The sequence below is a fragment of the Podarcis vaucheri genome (assembly GCF_965113315.1).
Source record: "Podarcis vaucheri genome assembly, chromosome: 15".
In the NCBI taxonomy this organism is placed as follows: Eukaryota; Metazoa; Chordata; class Lepidosauria; order Squamata; family Lacertidae; genus Podarcis; species Podarcis vaucheri.
This window is the reverse complement of record NC_138753.1, coordinates 28,037,530-28,060,024: the sequence shown is the minus strand read 5'-3', so window position 1 is coordinate 28,060,024 and position 22,495 is coordinate 28,037,530. Positions and strand designations below refer to the sequence as shown.

Sequence of the window (22,495 nt, the reverse complement as noted above, 5' to 3'; positions counted from 1 at the left end):
TATTTATTCATCATCATTATTAGTAGTAGGCTGTCTCTCCCATTCGCAAGCACAGAGGTGAATTTCAGGACCCCTTCACTCATCTCACTGCTTCCTCCTGGGAAAACTCACTGTTTACCTCTCAGTTGGTTTTTCTGCAGATTGATGTTGCAGCAGGGCAAATGAAAAATCAGGAAAACACAGGACAAGTGGCAAACCTCTTGGACCTGAGCTTTCTAGGCACGAGACAAGCAGAAGTGTGGCTGAGCCTGTAATGTTGCACAATCACTGTGGCAATAGAGGAATTCAGTGGAATTGCTGCGCTTATGGGAATTCGTTGCGAAAGAGATTGCACATTTATTCTGCAACGAAGTTACCAGCAACCTGCTTTTGCATTCTCTTCTGCAACAATATTCTCTTGCGTGCTCAGGCTCTGCACTCTCTCTGCCCCCCACCTCTTTGATGGCAAGGTAAATAAAGGACACAGCACGGCTTGAGTGGAGTCAAGTTTATTGACAACAAATGTAAGAGGTTTGGCACAGGCAATTGGGCAACCATTTACTTCTGGCCTGCCTGCCGGAAGTGAAACCAAGGCTCAACCCAGCAGCGGGGGTTCCCATGACTTACATCAAATAAGGGGGACCCCTGCGGGGTCAATGCCAATGCCAGATTTACATATAAGCTAAACAATCTATAGCTTAGGGTCCCACTCTCTTGGGGGCCCCCAAAAAAATTGAAGGAAAAGAAACTGGATGTACATTTCCAAAATATAAGATAAAAAACAAATAAAATAAACCCTACATACAGTAACAGTGTTGTGTGTTGTGTAGGTTCCTAATAGTTCCATAAATTGCCATATTTATAGCATATATTTGTTAAGTTGTGTTTGAACATATCAGGTGACACAGCAATTCTCCAACAGCTCTTGTTTATTCATAGGTCAGAACAGAACTGAACTGAAGGGTTCAGCCAGCCTGCTTATATAGAGTTCCAGTACAACGTAACTGTAACAACTTTCTGTAACTATCCAATCACTGAATGTCACTTTTGATCCCTTATTTGCATATGTGGACCTGAGTAAAAACTATCTACAGTATCCCCCTGCTGGCCCAGGATGAGAACTTCAGTACATAACAATATTCAACAATTTGTTGTTGACAAAGGACATTGGACATATAAAGGGCCCCATTACCTTCAGTAGCTTAGGGCCTCATCAAATCTAAATCCGGCCTTGGTCACTGCCTTGAGGAGTGCTGAGGTCCAAGCTGCTGCCTGGACATACAGACCCAGAAGCAACTCCTCCCAGACCCCTTTAACAAGATACCCTAGATTTTGAGAGGCGCAGGCAGAGATTACTCCCCAACCAAGACTAAGGCTTACCCAATGCCTAAACCACTGAATTGGTGACGTTTCCTTCTTAGAATTACTTTATTATTTCAAAAAGTGAAAATCCAAACACGAGAGTTGTTGGGCTTTTTTTGGGGGGGGGGAGTTGTTGTTGAGCTGTTTTTTTAAAAAAGTTTGCTTTTTAGTTGCACTTTCTTAAAAAAAGTTTTTGAGCTATTTTTAATAAAATTTGCAAAAAACTACACTTCCGACATGGGTTGCCATACGTCCAGATTTTCCTGGACATTTTGGCGATTTCCACCGGTACGCAGTTTCCAACTGCCCTATTCTGCCTATGTCCAGGAAATTCTGTATGTATGGCAACCCTAAAATAGAGGACAATTCCCCCTTCAAAGGAGGGTACATGACCATTCCAACAGAAGAGCATCTTCTTACCACATCCTGCCCCACCTCCAGGGACAGCGGGCAGGGGAAACAAAAAAAAACCTGTGACAGAGCCAGTGCCTACAGACAAAGGCAGAACCCCTTTAGGACCAGCGGACTACGCAGGCTTTCTGTTGGTTCCACACCATTGCTGGAGCAATGATTTGTGCATTAAACTTGCCACTCTTTTAAACCAAGTTGTCATTAAGGATTTATGGAAGGATGACTGTACTTTCAGGCCACATCCTATGCATGGATTTAGAGTTATAACCTAGCCTGAAAAGCTTGGAATCGGGAAGAAAAAGCAGTGGATTCAAATGCGATTGGATCCAGTCTCTTGTTACTATGAGCCAGGCCGCTGCTGAGCTTCTCTGAGGCCCTGGTCCTGTTCTTGGCACAACAGCCTAAGTCCGGCAGGCCCCTAGGGGGACCCCCTGGCCAGCTGAGCCCTTTGAAGCCTGGGGCAACTGCATACCCTCCAAGTGTCCCGATTTTCCAGGGACAGTCCCAGAATTACGAAAGCCATCCCAGTTTCTGATTTGATTCCGGAATGTCCCCATTTCTTCCACCAGCACTGCCTTCACTGAGCTCAGAGAAGCCAGCCCTTGTCCCAAGCAACGACAGTGGGGTTGGTGGTTGCCGTGAAGGAGCACCCTGTTGGCTCTCCATAGTCACCGCTCCCAGTCTCCTCCCTTGGGCAGCTCATAGCGGCAGCTGAAGCACAGGCAAGGAGGAAGAGAGGGTGCCACTGCCAAGGCCCAGCCCTGTGTAACATGCTGGCTCTGAGGTGCAGGCAGAGGGCAGGACCACCCTGAGCAGAAAGAAAGGGGAAGCACATGGAGCCTTGGTTTTTATTTTTTTTAATGAGCCCAATAAAAGACATTGCGTTCAACATTGGGAATAAGCAATAAATCACTAACCGGTAAGAGAATGTTGCAATGATGATCCTAGGACCTAAAATCTCTTTTCTCCTTTGTTTGTGATAATGGAACAAATAAAGGATTTGGCTTCAATCAATCCAGAGATTTGCTAACAATTTGCAGAAAGCAAATTGCCCCACTCTAAGATTTGATTTACATTCTCCACTGTGTAATGTCTGTTAAGCATCAGTGGGTCCTCATGAGGACTTTGGACTTGTGTTTCTTTTCATTCACAGAATCTTAGGACTACAGAGTTGGAAAGGATTGTGAGGGTCATCTAGTCCAACCCCCTACAATGCAAGAATCTTTCACACAAATTGTTGCTGTATCATGATAGCGTAGCAACAGCAGTTCATTCTCTGGTGCTGCCCTTGGTACAGAATGCAATGACCAGTTCACTAAGTGCTACAGCATGATGTGATCACATTACATCGGGGTAGTTTGTTTGTTTGTTTTTGAGTAGGAACTCAGGGGAACAGAGTTTTTCTCTTTTTTTGAATTTCTTTTTGTCGTTGTTGCTGGGGGCAGGACTGGAATTTTTCATGAGGATTGGATGAAGTTTACAAGCAAGTTTAGGTGACACAAGCAAGGCTCTTCTGGGAATTTTATGGAAACCCAATGGGACAAAATCATGCACAAGCAACATTTGACAAAGGGTCTCATGTATTAAACAAACATACTTGCTGATCCAAAATATGCTGCTCTGTTTAATTAAAGTTTGCACACTAGCTGTGCTTTAGTGTATTAACAAATACGAGTTAGAAACATAACAATTTGATTCCAGACCACGTTTTCTGGCGGGTGACCTTGGTGAGCTTTGTAGGCAATTGCCATGTCCCAGGCATCAATGAAACCAACATTAAGATGCTGAAAAATATCCTTTGTTGCAAGGTATTGGGCATAGCCATGGAAGTTGCTATATAGCTCCTGGTCATCGTCCATCTCCCGGGTGTTCTCTGCTTTGATGATGACCTTTGTATCTGGGCTCCTCAGGAGAAGGCGCTGAATGGCTCCCCAGATGTTAACCATCCTTTGAACGAAGAGCTCAATGGGGAAGGGGCGGAAGTGCTGGCCCAGGGAGATGACAACCACAGTGTCTCTGTTGCCTTCCACCATGTCAATCACTCGAGCAATGTAAGTGTGAGATTTCATTGAGTGCATAAAGAAAGATAAAAAGGGATGCCCATGCCTTCTCCAATGGATTGTAATGTTTTTGGTCATGTCCACAACGACAGAACTCTGGATTATGCTCTGTCCTTGGGTATCAAAGTACGAAAGCGCTAATATGGGAATAGATGCAAAATAAAGACAAGTTACATGTATATATGTAAAATCCTCTGAGAAATCACTGGGCTATTTCAAGTGGGGCAAAACAGAAACAGAAAAGGAACAGGACAAGCCAGTTAATTACCTTGTACAAAGTTCTGAATAAAACACCAAAAGATAATCAGGAGACCAGGAATTGAAAAACCAAAACTGATATCAAGTGAAAATAATTTGCAAATATATTAGTCAGAAGTTATAAAACACAGACTTCTTTATTTAGACTTCCTACGTCTAAATAAAGGTCCTCTTGACAAAAACAGAGGGATCTGTTTTTGTTGTTGTTTTTAAAAAGTTGCTCCACTTTTACAATGAGAAATATCTTGCACCTAATAAAACCACCTTTGCAGACTTGGGGGTCCCCCCACTCCTCCTACTTTTTGTGAGGAAAACTTACTGAGCAAAGATGTTGCTTGTTTAATAAACAGCCAAAAACATCCACCTGCAGCAAGCTTGGTTCTCTTTCTTAGGCACAACTTACTGCTCTCCCATACTCAAGTCCCCTAGAAAAGTTCCTTAGAATCATAGAATCATAGAGTTGGAAGAGACCACAAGGGCCATCGAGTCCAACCCCCTGCCAAGCAGGAAACACCGTCAGAGCACTCCTGACATATGGTTGTCAAGCCTCTGCTTAAAGACCTCCAAAGAAGAAGAGGAGGTAGAGGAAAAGTCAGCTGCAGGCATGAAGGCATGCTCTTTACATAACCTAAATGAGTGAATGCAGAACAAGCACATCTGTCTCTACTGTATATCTCTATCTATCTATCTATCTCTCTCTCTCTATCTATCTATCTATCTATCTATCTATCTATCTATCTATCCTCTCTCTCTCTCTCTCTCTCTCTCTCTCTCTCTCTCTCTCTCTCGGGATGTGGGTGGCGCTTTGGTCTAAACCACTGAGTCTCTTGGGCTTGCTGATTGGAAGGTTGGCGGTTCGAATCCCCATGATGGGGTGAGCTCCTGTTGCTCTGTCCCAGCTCCTGCCAGCCAAGCAGTTCAAAAGCATACCAGCACGAGCAGATAAATAGGTACCACTGTGACGGGAAGGTAAATGGAGTTTCCGTGCGCTCCAGTACTCATCATGGTGATCTGTTGCGGCAGAAGCAGTTTTTGTCATGCTGGCCACATGAGCTGGAAAAGTTATCTGTGGACCTCTTGACAAAAGGGGTCAAGAGGGGCCACTTCTCTCAGCCTGAAAGCAGAGATGAGCGCTGCACCCCATAGTTGAATTTGACTGGACTTAACAAACCTTTTACCTTTACTATCGATTGATTGATCGATCTATCTATCATCTATCTATCATCTATCTATCTATCTATCTATCTATCTATCTATCTATCTATCTATCATCTATCTATCTATCATCTATCTATCTATCTATCTATCTATCTATCTATCTATCTATCAGTGCTGGATCCTTTCTAACCATACCGCTTCAGCCACCAAATAGAATGATCTCTGATAACATTCCCTTCATTTCACAAAGCTTTCTAACTTTCACTAAACCCTCCTGCCATCCAAGGAAAGTGTCTCTAATCAGGCTTTCACTGCAACCAGATCAGTTCAGGTGGCTCTTTATGGCCAACATCAAGCTGTACAGAAGTCTCCCTACATCATCATCATCATCATCATCATTATTATCATTAAATAATAAAAGTTTCTGGGTACATAGAAGTTGATACTGTTAATAGGCCAATACTACATTGTGGTTTCTCTGGGTGGGAAAACGTACTGCTCACTCTTTTGGAGAGATACTCGATCCATTGCCACACAGTTGGGTCTCCCAGGAGGAAAACCTGCTTTCCCTGTAAGCAAGAGTAAACATTATCCAAGGTGCTGCCATTGAGCACTTTGCAGAAAGCAGGATGCCATTGGTTCTGCCAAACAAAGCCACTGGGAGACGGGGAAGTCATCCCGACTCTGCAGTTCATTGTCTTATTCCCTACCAAAAGGAAAAGAAGAAATGAGAAGATGAAAATAGTATGGAGGATTCTGTTTGAGCTTTAGAAACCCCATCAGTCAACTTGACCAGCTCTGTATTTGGGGGGTTTAACAACTCATGGGAAAGGGGTCCTTGGGGTGGGGGATGTTGTTCTCTTTCAATATCAAGACCCATCTCTTCCCATATGAATAAACTTGGACTCTGTGATCATCCTCTGTAGCCCAGAAGATGGCAACAAGAGAACGGGCCTTTTTTGTGGGGGCTCCCCACTTGTGGAATGCTCTCCCAAGGGAGGCTCGCCTGGAGCCTTTGAAGGAAAAAGAGAGGCCCTCTTGGCCTATGTGTCCATAATGTTGGCTTCTCCCCAGTTAGATTATGATTACAAATGGCATGACCTACTAAGTATAACCCATTTAGCTGTCCACAAGGTGCTTTCAAGAAGCAAAAGTCAAACTGTCCGCTTGCAAGGGACCTTGTGGTTGCACATTTCCTGAAAATGCTGGTGCAGATCTTGTGTTTAGAAATTTCCTGGTAGTGTGTGTACTTTTAGGGGGAAGGTATAAATTGTTCAGACTTTGTGGATGGAGATTTCCTGGCATTTTCAGTAAAGCAATGAGCAGGAGGGAAGGAACAAAATAAAATAAAATAATTCCTTCCAGTAGCACCTTAGAGACCAACTAAGTTTGTTATTGGTCTCTGAAGAAGTGTGCATGCACATGAAAGCTCATACCAATAACAAACTTAGTTGGTCTCTAAGGTGCTACTGGAAGGGATGTTTTTTGTTTTGTTTTGTTTCGACTATGGCAGACCAGCATGGTTACCTACCTGTAACTAGGAGGGAAGGGACAGTGGCCAAAAGATTCTGGGAATTGAGCCCCATGCATTGAGCCCCAAGGTTTTCTGTTGAGACCTATGCCTATGCTTAATGCCACATGTATGTAACCCATTGTAATCAGGATCAAACGTTTCTCACATGTAACAATGTATTTGAACAGTCTAAGTATTCACCGTGTGCTCACCAGAGGTGCCCAGATTCTTTGGGTGCTAACCCACTCTGTGCCTTCTGCTATAACCAAATAAACTGCTTTTTGTTTTCCACTCCCGGTGTGATCATTGGCTAAGTTAACCCTGTTTGAATTGGATACTTGTCCACAACACTTTCATCAATTCAGTTTACATACTGCCCTTTATCAAAAGATCCCAGGGCTGAGTACAACAATAAAAACACATTAGAGAACATCAATGATAAAAACATAATAAAAAGCATACTGACAGACAGCCTATTAATAAAAGAGTCATCATTGTAACAGTCATCTCCTCCGCTTTCACAGACCATAATTTAATAGCCATAGGCCTGTGTAAAGAGGAATGACCTTTGAGTGTAGACAACTGTAAAAAGGGAAGACTTGTGTTCATTGCTCCATGCTGTTTCAGAGGTGGATTTAGCATGACCTGCATTGGTAAAAAGGTAAAAGTAAAGGACCCCTGGACAGTTAAATCCAGTCAAAGGCAACTATGGGGTTGCGGCGCTCATCTGGCTTTCAGGCTGAGAGAGCCGGCATTTGTCCAAAGTCAACTGTCCTGGTCATGTGGCCAGCATGACTAAACTGCTTCCGGTGCAACAGAACACCGTGACTGAAACCAGAGCGCACGGAAATGCTGTTTACCTACCCACTGCAGAGGTACCTATTTATCTACTTGCATTGGCATACTTTTGAACTGCTAGGTGGGCAGGAGCTGGGACAGAGCAACGGGAGCTCACCCCGTCGCGGGGATTTGAACCACTGACCATCTGATTGGCAAGCCGAAGAGGCTCAGTGGTTTAGACCACAGTACCACCCGCGTCCACTGGGCACCGAGCTGAGAGGGCGCTGCAGGGGTCACTGCAAAAATGACTTGGAACAGAGGGTGAGAGGCAGGGGGGTGGGATATTGGTGTCACACAGGGCGCCTCTGAAATGTGAAAGCCCAAAGTCTGTCACTGCGTGTTTCTGCTCTGATCACACCCACCACTGGAATACAACCCTGGAAGGTTTGTTGGCTTTTTGCAGTATAGTAACGCTGCAGAGAGCTTGCTGGGGAGATCATGCATTAAAAAGAAAGGACTCAAAAAGTACTTAAAGAAGGTTTTAATAAGAAAAACAAAAACTCCATTTACACTAAATATATTAACAAACAAACATGACCCAACCACCAACCCATCCCCCAGGGTAATGGGAGAGCTAGGTGCTGCTCCTTATATACTCTACCCAAATGCTGACACGCCTTAATCAAATACAACTCAGCAGCACCTGCTACGTTTCACAGCTGTAAAGCTGGGTCTAGTTATCTTGCTCTGGCCCTTGCTCTGGCCCCTTAAAGACATACACATGGAGTGGAACAATGATGAACCTTTACATTTAAAGAAACCATTCAACATTTCCCCTGCGGTTCATCATTGTGGAACAAAAACATAAAGCATACTTTGTACATGTTTTTCATGTGTGATGTAAACTGCAACCTATAATGTTTGGTATGTTTAAGGTACATTACCACTGTCTTAAGAGCAGAGAAACATTGCATAGTGGGCTTTTCTACACTGTGAAACATCTTTTAACAAAAGCTTAACTGTTTCATATTTTACACTTAGTGAATAACACAAAACAATCTTCACCTGGAATTTGTTGAAAACCCCTAGCAACTATTTTTGCCTTGTACCTTACAACTTCATTTTTGTCATTCATTTTAACTCTATACACCCATTTTGAATCAATAAGTCTCATATCTGGGGTTTGTGGTACAAGAGACCAAGTGTTATGCTCTTTTAAAGAAGCTATCTCAGAGTTCATAGCATTATACCAATTTACAGCTTGGTGCTTAGGTAAATTCTGAACATCATTGTAGCTTTTTGGCTCAAAAACTACCTTATTGGCATACACAGTATTAAAATGTTCATCTGCGAAACGTTGTGGCTTCTGCCTCTTTCTATCTGAACGTCTCAGTCCGGAAGGAGAGTCAGACTCCTCAGACTTAATGGGACTCAGTGAACTACTAGTTTCAGGTTGTAAATCATCACTGTCAGACTGAAGAGGTGCCTGTAGGCTAAGCTCACGGTCAGAAAACTCAAGAGAATCTAACCTCCCCTCGGGTGCCTGTGACTTTAAATCAAACAAATTATCAGATTCAACAGGCTTTTTGTCTTGTTTTCTTCCTCTTCTTCCTCAGTATCATTTATACCATCAGTATCTTGGAAAACAGCAACCCCATTCCAATTTACAGTTTGTATCATGCTTCTGGTAATATGAAATTTGCCAGTTGCTGGTATGTAAATTCTGTACGCCCCCTGCTGGTAGCCCATTAATTTTCCCTGAACACTACGTTCACCCAATTTCTGCTTAGCAGGATAATGCATAATTACATCTGAACCCCAAATACGTAGGTATTTCAGATTAGGGCATTTTTTAAACAACTTCTCATAGGGGGTGACATCTAAACCAGAATGATAACTGCGATTTCTAACATAACAAAAAGCATTGAGTGCTTCAGCCGAAAATGCTTTGGGCAGATTAGCATTGTGCAGATAAGTTTTAACCCCTGCCTGCAAGTCACGCTGCACAACTTCAACAAGCCCATTTTGCCAGGGACTTCGGGGGTAAGATAACTCATGAGTGGTCCCCTGCGCTTCCAGGAATTTCTCAAAATCCTCAGAAACAAATTCCCCGCCCCGGTCAGAAAACAGGTTCTTAATAGGTTTGTTAAAGTGCGTTTTTACCCAGTTGCAAAAAACCTTGTACTTCTCAAATGCTTGGGACTTCTCAGCTATTGCATAAGTCCAACAGTATCTACTATACTGGTCTATGAGGGTAAGCCAGTACTTAGAACCTCCTAATGATGGTGGGAGTGGCCCAACTAAATCACAATGTACACGCTCAAATGGCTCAGTTACTTTCCTATCTGAGCACCTACCCTTGCGTGCAACCTTAATCTTATTCTTGCAACAGGATAGACACTGCATAAAGAATTTGCATGGTTTTAAGTTGAGGCCATCGACAATATTCTTTGTCTTAATTACATCAGCAAAATTCAGGTGTCCCAGAATTCTGTGCGCCATGTGGACACACCCAGAATGTGGTCTTACATTCCTCAACCCCTGGCTTAACTGTGCTGCTCTGCAATTTATAGGCGATTGGGAGTAGGTGCGAAAATACAGTCTATATAAACCATCAGATTCCCGGGCATACAATAAACGTTTGTTCCCCTCGAAAAACTCACACATAGACTTTAAGAAACGCACAGTTATGCCTTGACGGGCAAAGCACCTTACTGACAATAAATTGTCCACTGACGGGCAGTAAATGCAGTTCGCTATTGTAATGTTTAAAGAGTCAAGTTTAACAGTACCCCTGCCAAGCGACTGCAGGACTTGTGAATTGGCTAAATGTACATTACCAATTTCCTCTTCGAAAGAAATAAACAAGCTTCAATCATTGCAAACATGCTGCGATGCTCCTGAGTCGATAACAAAAGACTTCCACTTGGCATCTTTAATTCTTTTACGATCTTTAGTCCGAGCGTGAAAAGCTCGCGGCTCGTTTCTGTCTCTACTATACGATGCTGGCTGCTGGGCTGACGACCGTGATTGACGAACAGAAACAGGCTTGGGAGTACTTTGCTTTCTTTTGGATCTGCAGTCCCTTGCAAAATGTCCTTGCTTATTGCAGAACCAACACGCTTTGCAGCTTTAAATGCAGTTGTATCACCACAGGTTTGCATATGGTGTTCCTCATTCTTTCTGGAAACAGGAGTGCTTATGGCACAAGCCTCCCTTCTATCCAACTCGCCCATTAATCCTGCCGTTACCCCTTCCACAGTTAATTGTGCTGGTGGAACGGCAGATATCTGGCTAGCTATACCATCAAAGTCCTCATTAAGGGAACAAAGGATGATAAAAACATACTGAATATCAGGTACCTCCATGTCCCTTCGAATTAATTCGCCGCGTATTGCCTCCAGACGTCTCAAGTGTGCTGCCAAATCACCACCAGGCTGCAACTTCGTCTGGTACAACTGCTTGAAAAACGTCAATGCAGACGCTGACTCTTTTCTAACATGCGCTGCTGCAAGACTGTCCCACATTTCTTTGGCAGTTTTCTTATTTCTTATATAGACTACTTGCTGGTCGCTGACTGCCAAATTAATTATCGCCCTGGCTTTTGCATCTCCTTTCGACCAAGCATTAGTTACAGGGTTAGGAGGGTCATCAGTTACATAGGTCCATACTTCTCTAGAGGTCAAAAGCGCCTCCACCCGAAAAGACCATAAACTATAGTTCTCATCTGTTAGCTGTGGGAAGACCAGAGCCTTCTCAACTTCAGGAACCCGGTCAACCATTCTGGAACTCTCCCAGACCCACAGAACTACGCTAACAGGAGAAGGAGTTTTCAAACCTTTCTCAGAGTCCAAAAATATGCAGTCATCCACTCAGCAGCTGGGCCCATAACCAAAGATGTTGGCTTTTTGCAGTATAGTAACGCTGCAGAGAGCTTGCTGGGGAGATCATGCATTAAAAAGAAAGGACTCAAAAAGTACTTAAAGAAGGTTTTAATAAGAAAAACAAAAACTCCATTTACACTAAATATATTAACAAACAAACATGACCCAACCACCAACCCATCCCCCAGGGTAATGGGAGAGCTAGGTGCTGCTCCTTATATACTCTACCCAAATGCTGACATGCCTTAATCAAATACAACTCAGCAGCACCTGCTATGTTTCACAGCTGTAAAGCTGGGTCTCGTTATCTTGCTCTGGCCCTTGCTCTGGCCCCTTAAAGACATACACATGGAGTGGAACAATGATGAACCTTTACATTTAAAGAAACTATTCAACAAGGTTATCCAAGAGGTAAGGTGGCCCTCACATTGAAAGGATTGCCCATTTATATGTAATATATGGCAGCCATTGTGGTGGTGTAAGCCTCTTCCTGGCAAGTTGGGAGTATAGGATGGTTCTGCCCATCTCAAGGTATTTGAAGGCTGTGATGTGCTAAAAAATGTATCCCAAATTCCTACATTCATTATATGTGCCAACAAAATGTTGCATTGAGAACTGGAAGGTCTAACTCACTTCCACAGGATACAACATGGATGCCCACAAATGGATGCAGGATCTCAGCTCCAACTTTGTTCCTTCAAGGGGGAAAAAGGGAAGTCAGCATATTTGGAATATTTCCATCATCGATGTTTCCCACTAAATTCTCACATCTAACATGTTGCTGCTGTAAATGGAAGGTGAATCTTAATCTGATTTTGCAAAGCCTTTTGTACATTGTCAGGTTTTTATTGGGTCAAGTAGAAAATGACATTAAAATGGACCTGATAAAAAGAAAGAAATTTGGTTCAATTCACTCCTTGTGCAACAAATGCTTAAGGGAAATATTTGTTCTATTATTTGCATTTCCCCTGTAAAGTATTCCACATTACAGTGGTACCTTGGGTTAAGTACTTAATTCGTTCCAGAGGTCTGTACTTAATCTGAAACTGTTCTTAACCTGAATTACCACTTTAGCTAATGGGGCCTCCTGTTGCTGCCGCCAGAGAACAATTTCTGCTCCTGAAGCAAAGTTCTTAACCTGAATCACTATTTCTGGGTTAGCAGAGTCTGTAACCTGAAGCGTATGTAACCCGAGATACCACTGTATAATGTACTGTTTTTCTGTCTTTTTATTAGAAGCCTTTCTGAATGCTGCACACCAATATTTTAAATAAATGGAAGTTCTTATTGTGACAAGTATGACTTCTATATTGTTGTAATGTAATTTTATTTATTTATTTTTTTGCTCTGGAGCTTCCCCCACAAAAACCCATGCTTTAACACTGAATTGGAGCAAATGGCAAACCACAAAAACCCAAAATTGCTGTTTTTTGTGCTTCAGCTTTAAGGAGCGAGTTTTGTGGGTGAAACTCTGGGACAAAGAGAAGAGCACTCAGACATGGAGCTATAAAGCACAGATCTGTGCCTAGGAAGTGTAGGAAGAAAGGTGAGTGTGGATAAGCCCGATATTGGTGCTCTGAGGATTGTCTGGGTCTGGATCTTAGAGATTAACTAAGATACAAGTTAACAGAGAACACAGGGTAAAGATGTGCCCACACAACCAACACCACTCCAAGCACTGTTCACTTCTATTGCAGAACTTGCCCAATCTTCAACTGGAAATTAAGCAATTGTTTGCCCCACATAACTGTTGAAAGCCAATATTTTGCAACACAAATGTGTCTTTAACTAGTGATGTAACCAACTGCCTTTGTGATGCATGCTGAAGCCTTGGATTCAACAGATGAAACCTTCTTCTCATCTTCTTCCTCAATACTGCAAACAGATTCCAATAATCTTGAGGAACTTGACTCATCATTGTATTGAGCAACCAAGCTGGGAAGAGGATCTATCTTGGGAGAGGAACAGCTTACCCATTTGTAATCATTTCAGCCTGCACAACCCCAGAAGGGGCACGTACACACACATGGGAACAAAAGAAGAAGAGGAGGAGGAGTTTGGATTTGATATCCCGCTTTATCACTACCCGAAGGAGTCTCAAAACGGCTAACAATCTCCTTTCCCTTCCTCCCCCACAACAAACACTCTGTGAGGTGAGTGAGGCTGAGACACCACTACACCACACATCACCCCCCATGTGGTGAGGCACCTGAACTGCAGATTGGAACATTGCCCCCCACCCCAACTACTCTTCAGCTCTAGAACAGGGCTTCCTAAACTTGGGTCTCCAGCTGCTTATGGACTACAACTCCCATCATCCCTAGCTAGCAGGACCAGTGGTCAGGGATGATGGGAAGTATAGTCCAAAAACAGCTAGAAACTCAAGTTTGGGAAAACTCTGCTCTAGAATGTCCCCAACCACCCAGGCCGGCCTCCTGAACAGAAAGGAAGACTATAAAAGACTTCTTGTTTGGTCTGTGGCTACACAACACAGGCTGGATCAGGCCAATGGCTCATCTAGCCCGCCATCTGACCAAAAACCTGCAAGCAGGACATGAACATAAGAGCTCCCTCCCCTCCTGTGGTTTCCAGCATTGCTGACTAGCTGTGGAGGCAGAGCATCACCACCATGGCTAGTAGCCACCAGTAGCCCTCACCTCCATGAATTTGTCAAATCCCCCTTTAAAGCCATATCCCTAACTCCTATTTTTAGATACTTCTAAGAGACACCGCATTGCACCCGCTTATTCATCATTGACCCTGGGGATTCTGTATGGCTTTCTGACGGCCGACGAGCTCCAGAGAGCAAACACACAGACCCAAACTGTCTCAAAATGAAACATTCACAGAATGAACAGCAGAATTCTTAAAATACCCGGCTGCGAGTTATGAAATGCATTGACAGCTGGCCTTAAGAAGAGACAGGAGAGTGAAATACCTCTTAAAAAGTCTTCGTTCCAAGTCTGTGAGGTAGGATTTGTGTGTTAGTTCAGACTGAAGTTTCACAAGAGCTTCACACGGCACCCTCTTTGGTTTCACACAGTAGAAGGCTTCCTGGTCTCGTTCATCAAGATACTCACATAGTGCTTCTGACAAAACCACACTTAGTGGAGACGTGTGAGGCCCCATTCAGAAACTTGCCCCTGAAATCCATTTTGTTGTAGCCTCTCTTCCTCGCAGCCCACAGTGCAGAAACTCCTTCACTGGGGTGGATGAGCAAGATGGAAACTTTGACATCGCCCTCCCAAAATAAAGTGAAATTGACCAGGTATGTCCCATTCTTATAGTCTGTGATGTGCCCAGAAGCTCCAGCCCCAAGACTTGAAGAGGAGATCCTTACTCATAAGAAGTCTCCTCTGTACTTCTTTCTCTCCCCCAAGTAGTTGTACAAATCTAGCCGAACCATCAAGGGGTCTCCAACACAATAAGAACCCTTTTGGTTTAATATGGTGGCCTTGCTGTTCCTGGCACTTGTGGTGGTAATTATATCTGTGAAAGTGACCCTGGGCATCAACTGGTTCAGCTTTCTCAGAATGTATTTTACTTCTTTGTCGTTCTTTTCCCACTCTATCCTCATATTCATCAGGAAGTCTCCTTTCATGGGCAAAATTCTGTTCCAGCTGTCTTTGATGGAAGAATTTCATCAAATTTGAATACTTTCAAATTAATCAAAAAAGTGATTACAAGTAAACCTGAATGCTAGGAAAATATGGGATTCGTTCATAAAAGTCTAGGAAGCATAGGAAGCAAATCAGTCACATTTTTTAAAAAAACAATAATATGCTTTGTTTTAATCAAACCCCTACTGGCAAATCTGCTGGGAAAATCTGAAGCATCCCATATTAAATATCTTTTGGATGACAGGGCTAATGTTATTACACTGGCCGTGGCAAAGTTTCTCTTGGAAGTTAAAAAAATCAAGGATCATCATGCTTGAGACAAAACAAAATGACTGCCTCGGTTCCTCTCTCTTTTGTGGTTGGCTGTCTTAACTGTATTTTGTTCTGAAATTGTTTGATGGGTCTTTGGACCACAATCAAGATTTTATTTATTTATGCTTTGTTTTAAAAAGTATTTTATAATTTTCCCTAATCAATTACTTTAAGTAATGGCTGGTGTGGATATTAATATTGGCATTTTTTACATTACTTTTCAGTTAAAAAAAAGGAAAAAAGAGGCTCCTATAAAGGCTTACAAATATCAATTTAAAATATTTACGTAGTGTCCTTCATGTTCTAGATCCTCTTCCTCCTCTGCCTCCATGCTATCAATGTACGATTGCTCTCAGAATAGCAAAAGTTCATATTTTTGGAGGTTTGTCCACACTTCCTCTAGTCCTGCTCCTTTCCTCAGGCGAAATCTGCTCTTTAGTGATCAATCAGATCAAACAGCAATTTGGGTTTCCTCCAGATCAGCATTTGCTCTGACCGAACACAAAATAGCAGGTTTTCCTGGGAAAGGAGAGCAGTAAGTTGAAAACTGCTCAGACCCATACCTAAAAAGCATGGATCAAGCAGAAAACAACAGCCCCATGCTTTCTAGGCTGTGGTGTAACGTGGGTTGCCAGGACCACGTGGAGTGGTGGGAGCAAGAGAAACCGAAGGAGTACACATGCACATTCAATGGCTTAACATCATCCATGTCACACAGGAGGTCGCAGCCGCAGAGATAAGAAAAGAAGAGTTGTTCCATACTTCGAAGAGGTCACTTCCTGGTTCACATAGAGAAGCTGTTTTCAATGGAGCTGAGTGATGGAAGCACACACAGCTGTATTGAGGCAGCTCCAGGTGTTGAAATTTGGCGCCCCTAACAATTTTGCACCTGGGGCAACCGCCCCTGTGCCCCCTATGTTACACCACTGTTTCCAGGCATGGAACAAGCAGAAGTGTGAACGAGCCCACGGCTTTGCAAGCCCATTTGCTCCACTACTTTCACCCGGGAATACCCGTGATTTAGCATTGCATCAGGACAATTGGGAATTGGGTTTTTCTGAGAATTGCTGTTTGTTCTGATTTAGCGCTAAAGAACTGGTTTTCCACGAGGAAAAGCAAAACTGCTCGATTTTAGCTGGAAAGAATGGGACAAATGGAAAACTGTCCAGACCCCTGTGCTTTCTAGGCATGAACAAGCAGAAGTGTGGGCGAGCTCTTAGGCCCCTAGTATACTTCCCTGCTATGCTATGCATCTACCTGTACTATTCCCCCAATACCTGCTCCTGTAAGGATTTTGCTTTCCTGACTCAGTACTGGGTTATAACCTAGGAAGATTTTCCTGCTGGTTCTGCCTGCATCTTCCAGGTTGAGATAATGCTTTGCTTTTGAAGCACCCTTCTCTTTCAAGTATAGATGCTGCTGCTGCTGCTTTCACATCCTTCACTTCTCCCTCGCTCTCATTCTAGTATGTGAGGAGGAAGAGAGCATTCCACCCCACACAGTTGTGAAGTTTTGTGAAACCAGGCTCATCTTTGCCTTTGACAAGCGCCAGCAGCGGCCAGCCTCCAGCAACACAAGGCAAAAGGGAATGGGAAGAGGATCGAGCAGTGAATAGATATGAGAACTGAAAAAGGCCTCACCAATGTCACCAGCAAAGTGATTGATCTGATTTGTTAATACATGGCTCATTTTGACACCTCTGAAGATGAGAATCTGGAGCATGCAATGAGAAAGAAAGAATTACAAGCGTTCACAAGGAGAAAACAGAGCAGTAGTAAGGCACAATTCCCAAGCAAAACCTCCATGCGGAAGCATATCTGAATAGCAGGTGCCAGGGTTGATAGTGGACACAGGTTTAAAAAACAATGTTCTTCCACAGGGGGAAAGGCTGCAATAAAAGGTTTTTCTGAAAAATAGAGAAACATTTACTCAAGGTGAATATTGCATTTAAAATTCCATTCTGTGAAAGTGTCACACCGCAAGAGCCAAACTATTTACTTCTATTTTTAAATGGTCACCAGAGTCCAATCCATGTTGTATTTCAGGGCCATCAGGTGCTAATTAACTAAATGTATTAACAACAACAACAAAAACAACAACTTTTTATTTATACTCCACCCATCTGTTTGGGTTTCCCCAGCCACTCTAGGTGGCTGACAACAGAATATTAAAAATACAATAAAACATCAAACATTAAAAGCTTCTCCAAACAGGGCTGCCTTCAGATGTCTTCTGAATGTCAGGTTGTTGTTTATCTCTTTGACATCTAATGGGAGGGCGTTCCACAGGGCGGGCGCCACTACCGAGAAGGCCCTCTGCCTAGTTCCCTGTAACTTGGCTTCTCACAGTGAGGAAACCGCCAGAAGGCCCTCGGCGCTGGACCTCAGCATCCGGGCAGAACAATGGGGGTGGAGACACTCCTTCAGGTATATGTGCATACACCATTTTTTTAAAAAATCTTTATGAATTAGTTTGTGTTATTGAATAAGGTAAGACACTCTACCTGGGTATCAGTTTTGTAGATGTGGACAGTGTAGATGATGAAGAAACTGACTCCAAGCACGAAAGCCAGGAAGACTGTTGAGGTCATGGTACAAACCAAAGATATTCCTGTCACCTCTGTCAAAAGGCACAGATAAATTCCTTTTCATCGCCTTTGGTTTCAAACCTGTTGCAACCAAAGGCAAGGGGAGAGTAGTAATACTTTCCAACAGACTATTCTAGAGTGTATGTTTTTAAAAACTCACTGAAAATTCATTTAACCCAGTAGCCTGTAAGTATTGACATCAGAAAATCATTAGTAGAGTAGTAGGAGCAGAACAATGGGGGTGGGGGTCTCTCTCTCTCTCTCTCTTCTACTCTGTTTCACTCTTACTGATCTTATTATTAGGATATGCATTTCTATAATGCAAATAAACCTTTTAATAACTGAAAATACTGCTGATTTTCAGATATGAAGACCTCCACCTGGTTGCAGTTCCTGAGTCTTGAATGGATGAATATGCACTCCCTACTTCTCTGAGTTCAAACTACTACTACTTCAAACTGTGGGAGGCAGTGGAGGACAGAAGTGCCTGGCGTGCTCTGGTCCATGGGGTCACGAAGAGTCGGACACATCTAAATGACTAAACAACAACAACAAACTTCTCTCAGTTGTAAGAATTCCCATGTTACATATTGAAAATAAGTAAGTAAAATAATAATCATGTTGATAATAATACTTCCAGGGTAGAGATTACCAGCAGATGGCTTCCTTTGGAGAGTACTTGAGCCTTTGGTCCTTAAAAACAAGCAAGCAAACAAACGAACAAACAAACAAACCTTGCTTGCTTACAAATATATGAATAACACAGGTGGAGACCACTTTCAAACTCCTAGCCAGTGGCGTAGCGTGGGTTGTCAGCACCCGGGGCAAGGCAAGTAATTTGCGCCCCCTAACCCGTGGATTTTAGTAGGGGCAGAGAGCAGCGAGTGCGAGCGCCCCCCCAGATGTTGTGCCCGGTGCGGCCGGCCCCCCCTGCACCCCCCACGCTACGCCACTGCTCCTAGCTAGGCCTCTTTCTGGGTTTATCATTTCCTTGTTCAAAACTGCTTTTGTGGCTGTCTCTCTTTCTCTCATGGTGGGTGAAGGGTGCCCTCTTTTTCATCAAAACTGCTGCCAACCACCTGACCTCACCTCCAATCTCTGATGTTTGATCTCAAGGATGGAAGAAGGCATGATGCTCAGGCAGGCCCTTTAAAACACAGACTCTCTGACCATAGGAATCAAAGTACAGTGGTGCCTCGAAGACGAAAAGAATCCGTTCTGTGATTCTCTTCGTCTAGCGGTTTTTTCATCTTGCGAAGCAAGCCCATTGACGGATTAGCGCTATTAGCGCTATTAGCAGCTTTTAGCGGCTTATCTGCTGATCGGATCAGCTGATAAGCGGCTTAGCGGCTTAGAAAAAGGGGGGAAAGGGGGGAAAAACCAGCAGGAACTCGCAAGACATTGTCGCCTTGCGAAGCAAGCCCATAGGAAATTCGTTTTGCGAAGCACCTCCAAAACGGAAAACTCTTTCGTCTAGCGAGTTTTCCGTCTTGCGAGGCATTCGTCTTGCGGGGCACCACTGTACAGTGCTACATTGGGCTCAAAGACTGGTGAGGGAGCATAATATCCCAGAAGACTACAGAAAGAAATAGGGTGGGAGGGCATAGGAGCCAATGCCTAGAGACTGAGGCCCCCCCATTTTTTATGGGGACAGGCCCTACCAAAGTTGATGGGCATTGCCATTCAAATAGTGTGAATGCACCATATAATGAAATGTTAGAATGTTGTATTATTTTACTGTTGCTAGCTGCTCTGAGCCCAGCTTCAGCTGGGGAGGGAGGGCTATAAATAAAATTTCATTATTATTTTATTTATATCATGTGATTGATTATGCAGGGTGGGGCTTACCTGCCCCCCCCCCCCAATATTTTATTCTTCCATCTGGGGATGGAAGAATCTTAGCAAATTTGAGACACAGTGTGGAAAAATGCTATGTGTATATCTGTACATTCTTTGCCCTTTGTTAAAAAAAAAAAAAGGTTTCTGCGGCCTCCGTTGACATAGAGCAAAACCCTCAAAGTCCAAAACCTTGAACTCTTACTATGTTGCAGGCCTGTTTGGCAGTAGCAGCTTGGCAACAGATTCTGCAAGAGGGGTAGCGCTGCTTCGAGTATTTATAGGGGCCTGGATCAGAGAACTCCATTTTGATTGGTCAAGGGACCGGCAGGCTCTGATTAGCTGGAAGTTCTGGTTGGTGAATAAAGGGTAGTTAATTGTCAGTTGCGGAAAACAAATGTCAGTTCGGAAAGTCGGTTGGGAAAGTCAGTTGATGGACGAAGTGTGAGGCAAAGATTTGAGAAGACTGAGGGGTTAGGGTCAATAGTGTAGAGCTGAGGTCTGAATATTAAGCTACTCACCCCAAGTGTGTTAGCAATACAGTGGTACCTCAGGTTACATATGCTTCAGGTTACACACTCTGCTAACCCAGAAACAGTGCTTCAGGTTAAGAAGTTTGCTTCAGGATAAGAACAGAAATCGGGCTCCGGTGGCGAGGCAGCAGCAGGAGGCCCCATTAGCTAAAGTGGTGCTTCAGGTTAAGAACAGTTTCAGGTTAAGAACGGCCCTCTGGAACGAATTAAGTACTTAACCTGAGGTACCACTGTACTTGGCTGGTGAAGAACTGAAGAAGGAAGCCAGTGGTTGGGTTAGGCTAAGATGGTTGCCCTGACTAAAGGTCTCGCCAGAAGACACAGGCCTTGAAAAATCAGCTAAACAGTCAAAGTTAGCCAGAAACACAACCGGGTCAGTTCTGAGGTCAGAGGCTGATTGTCCCCAGTAGCAAAACCAGGTTGCGTGTGAATTTGGCTGGTGTGGATATTTAGTGAAATTGGCCTGAGGCAAAAGCCACCAAAAGGTTGGCATTACTACAACAGCGTCGCTTGAGTCTTTGGAAACTATCAACAAGCACATGAAAGAACCCATTGTCGATATCAATATCCCTTAAGTACATAAGGAAATTTAATCTGGACAGCTTTAGTCCATAGTTCATGATGTCTCCATGCCCAAGCCTATTCAACCAAGTTACAAGGCGGCTTCATTCATTCTTCTAATTCCTTTTGCTGCTTTCTGCGTATCAACTTTGAACATAATGGTGAGTGGGGAACGAAGACCCCCTGGGGATATGCAGGATTACCTCTCTGCACAATAACCACCACATACATACCTTCCGTTAGGTGATAATAAAATAATAATAATAATAATGATAATAATAATAATAATAATAGTTTATTATTTGTATCCCACCCATCTGGCTGGGTTTCCCCAACCACTCTGGGCAGCTTCCAATAAAGATTAAAAATACATTAAAATGTCACACATTAGAAACTTCCCCAAATGCCTTCCTAGCTCAGAAGGCGTTACCTGCAAATGGGTGGAACCCTGGGGTCACTTACTTTAGTCGATAATGGGGCTATCCCATGTCACAGCTAAATTCCTAGAATCCTGGCACTGGAAGATCTAGTACCAGGATCAGGCTGGCATAACCTACCGTATTTTTCGTCCCGTAGGACGCACCTAGTTTTTTGGGGGGAAATAAAGGGGAAAAAAAATTCCTTTATTTTGTCCCCCAAAAGCAGGTCGGGGAAACCGAACCAGGTCGAGGAACAGCGGGATGGCGGCGCTGCGCCTCCCTGCTGTCCCCCGAGCTTGTGGGGCTGGCCCATGTCTGCCCGGCACGAGGGGCGCTTTGCATCAGGGCGCCTCTCGCGCTGGGCGGCAGGCTGCTATCCGCAGCGTGGGGAGCCTTGTGGGGAACTCCTGCAAGGCTCCCCACGCTGCGGATGTCTGCTGGGCGCGGGGGGCGCTTTGCTTCAGGGTGCCCCTCGCGCTGGGTGACAGGCTGCTATCCGCAGCCCAGACATCCCTGCAGGACCTCCCGCAGGGCTCCCCACGCTGCGGATGTGTTCCTGAAGCCTGGAGAGCGAGAGGGGTCGGTGCGCACTGACCCCTCTCGCTCTCCAAGCTTCAGCAAAAGCCTGCATTCGCCCCATAGGACGCACCCAGATTTCCCCTTCATTTTTGGAGGGGAAAAAGTGCGTCCTATAGGGCGAAAAATACGGTATCTGCCAAAACAGCACATTCTTTTTGTGCTACTCAACCCACCTATTCTATGAGCTACAACAGAATGCTTTAAAACAACAACTCCAAACTTCAGCAGGTGGAGAAGACCTTGTGGGTACCAAGGAAGGAGTATATGGGTGACACACTGGCAATCCCTGCCTTAGTTTGAGGCACCTCTTAGAGACATGTGTAAAAAAGGGAGGTGATGATTTCTTCCGGAGGAGGTTTAGCAAAAGTTATTCCACACCCCTTCTGGTCCACGGAGATCTTTTTCCAGCACATTCTGCACACACTCATCCAGTTTTGCAGAGAGTCCGTAATACATATTATCAAACAACTGGTTGGATAATAGAGAGCTTCAAGGTCCAGGCCATTGATTTTATTTTTATTTATTTAATAAAAAATGTAAGTCGCTTCCTTGACAGAAGGCACCTGAGTGACAATCTAAAACTTTCTTTATATATGCAGATAAAAACAAACATGAAAAACAAGTTAGCACAATTTTTAAAAAT

General features: G+C 43.8%; 1 pseudogene across 1 annotated transcript; it reads right to left on the bottom strand.

Annotated features, from left to right (window-relative positions):
- Nucleotides 1-1,499: 1,499 nt before the first annotated feature.
- Nucleotides 1,500-19,551, bottom strand: LOC309519928 (NXPE family member 4-like; annotated as a pseudogene). The gene is made up of 8 exons (XR_014224626.1): nucleotides 19,458-19,551; nucleotides 19,014-19,119; nucleotides 17,841-17,956; nucleotides 16,978-17,050; nucleotides 14,344-15,029; nucleotides 12,022-12,100; nucleotides 5,725-5,926; nucleotides 1,500-3,949 (listed from the first exon to the last, which is right to left on the bottom strand). The product of XR_014224626.1 is annotated as an NXPE family member 4-like (transcript).
- Nucleotides 19,552-22,495: the final 2,944 nt, after the last annotated feature.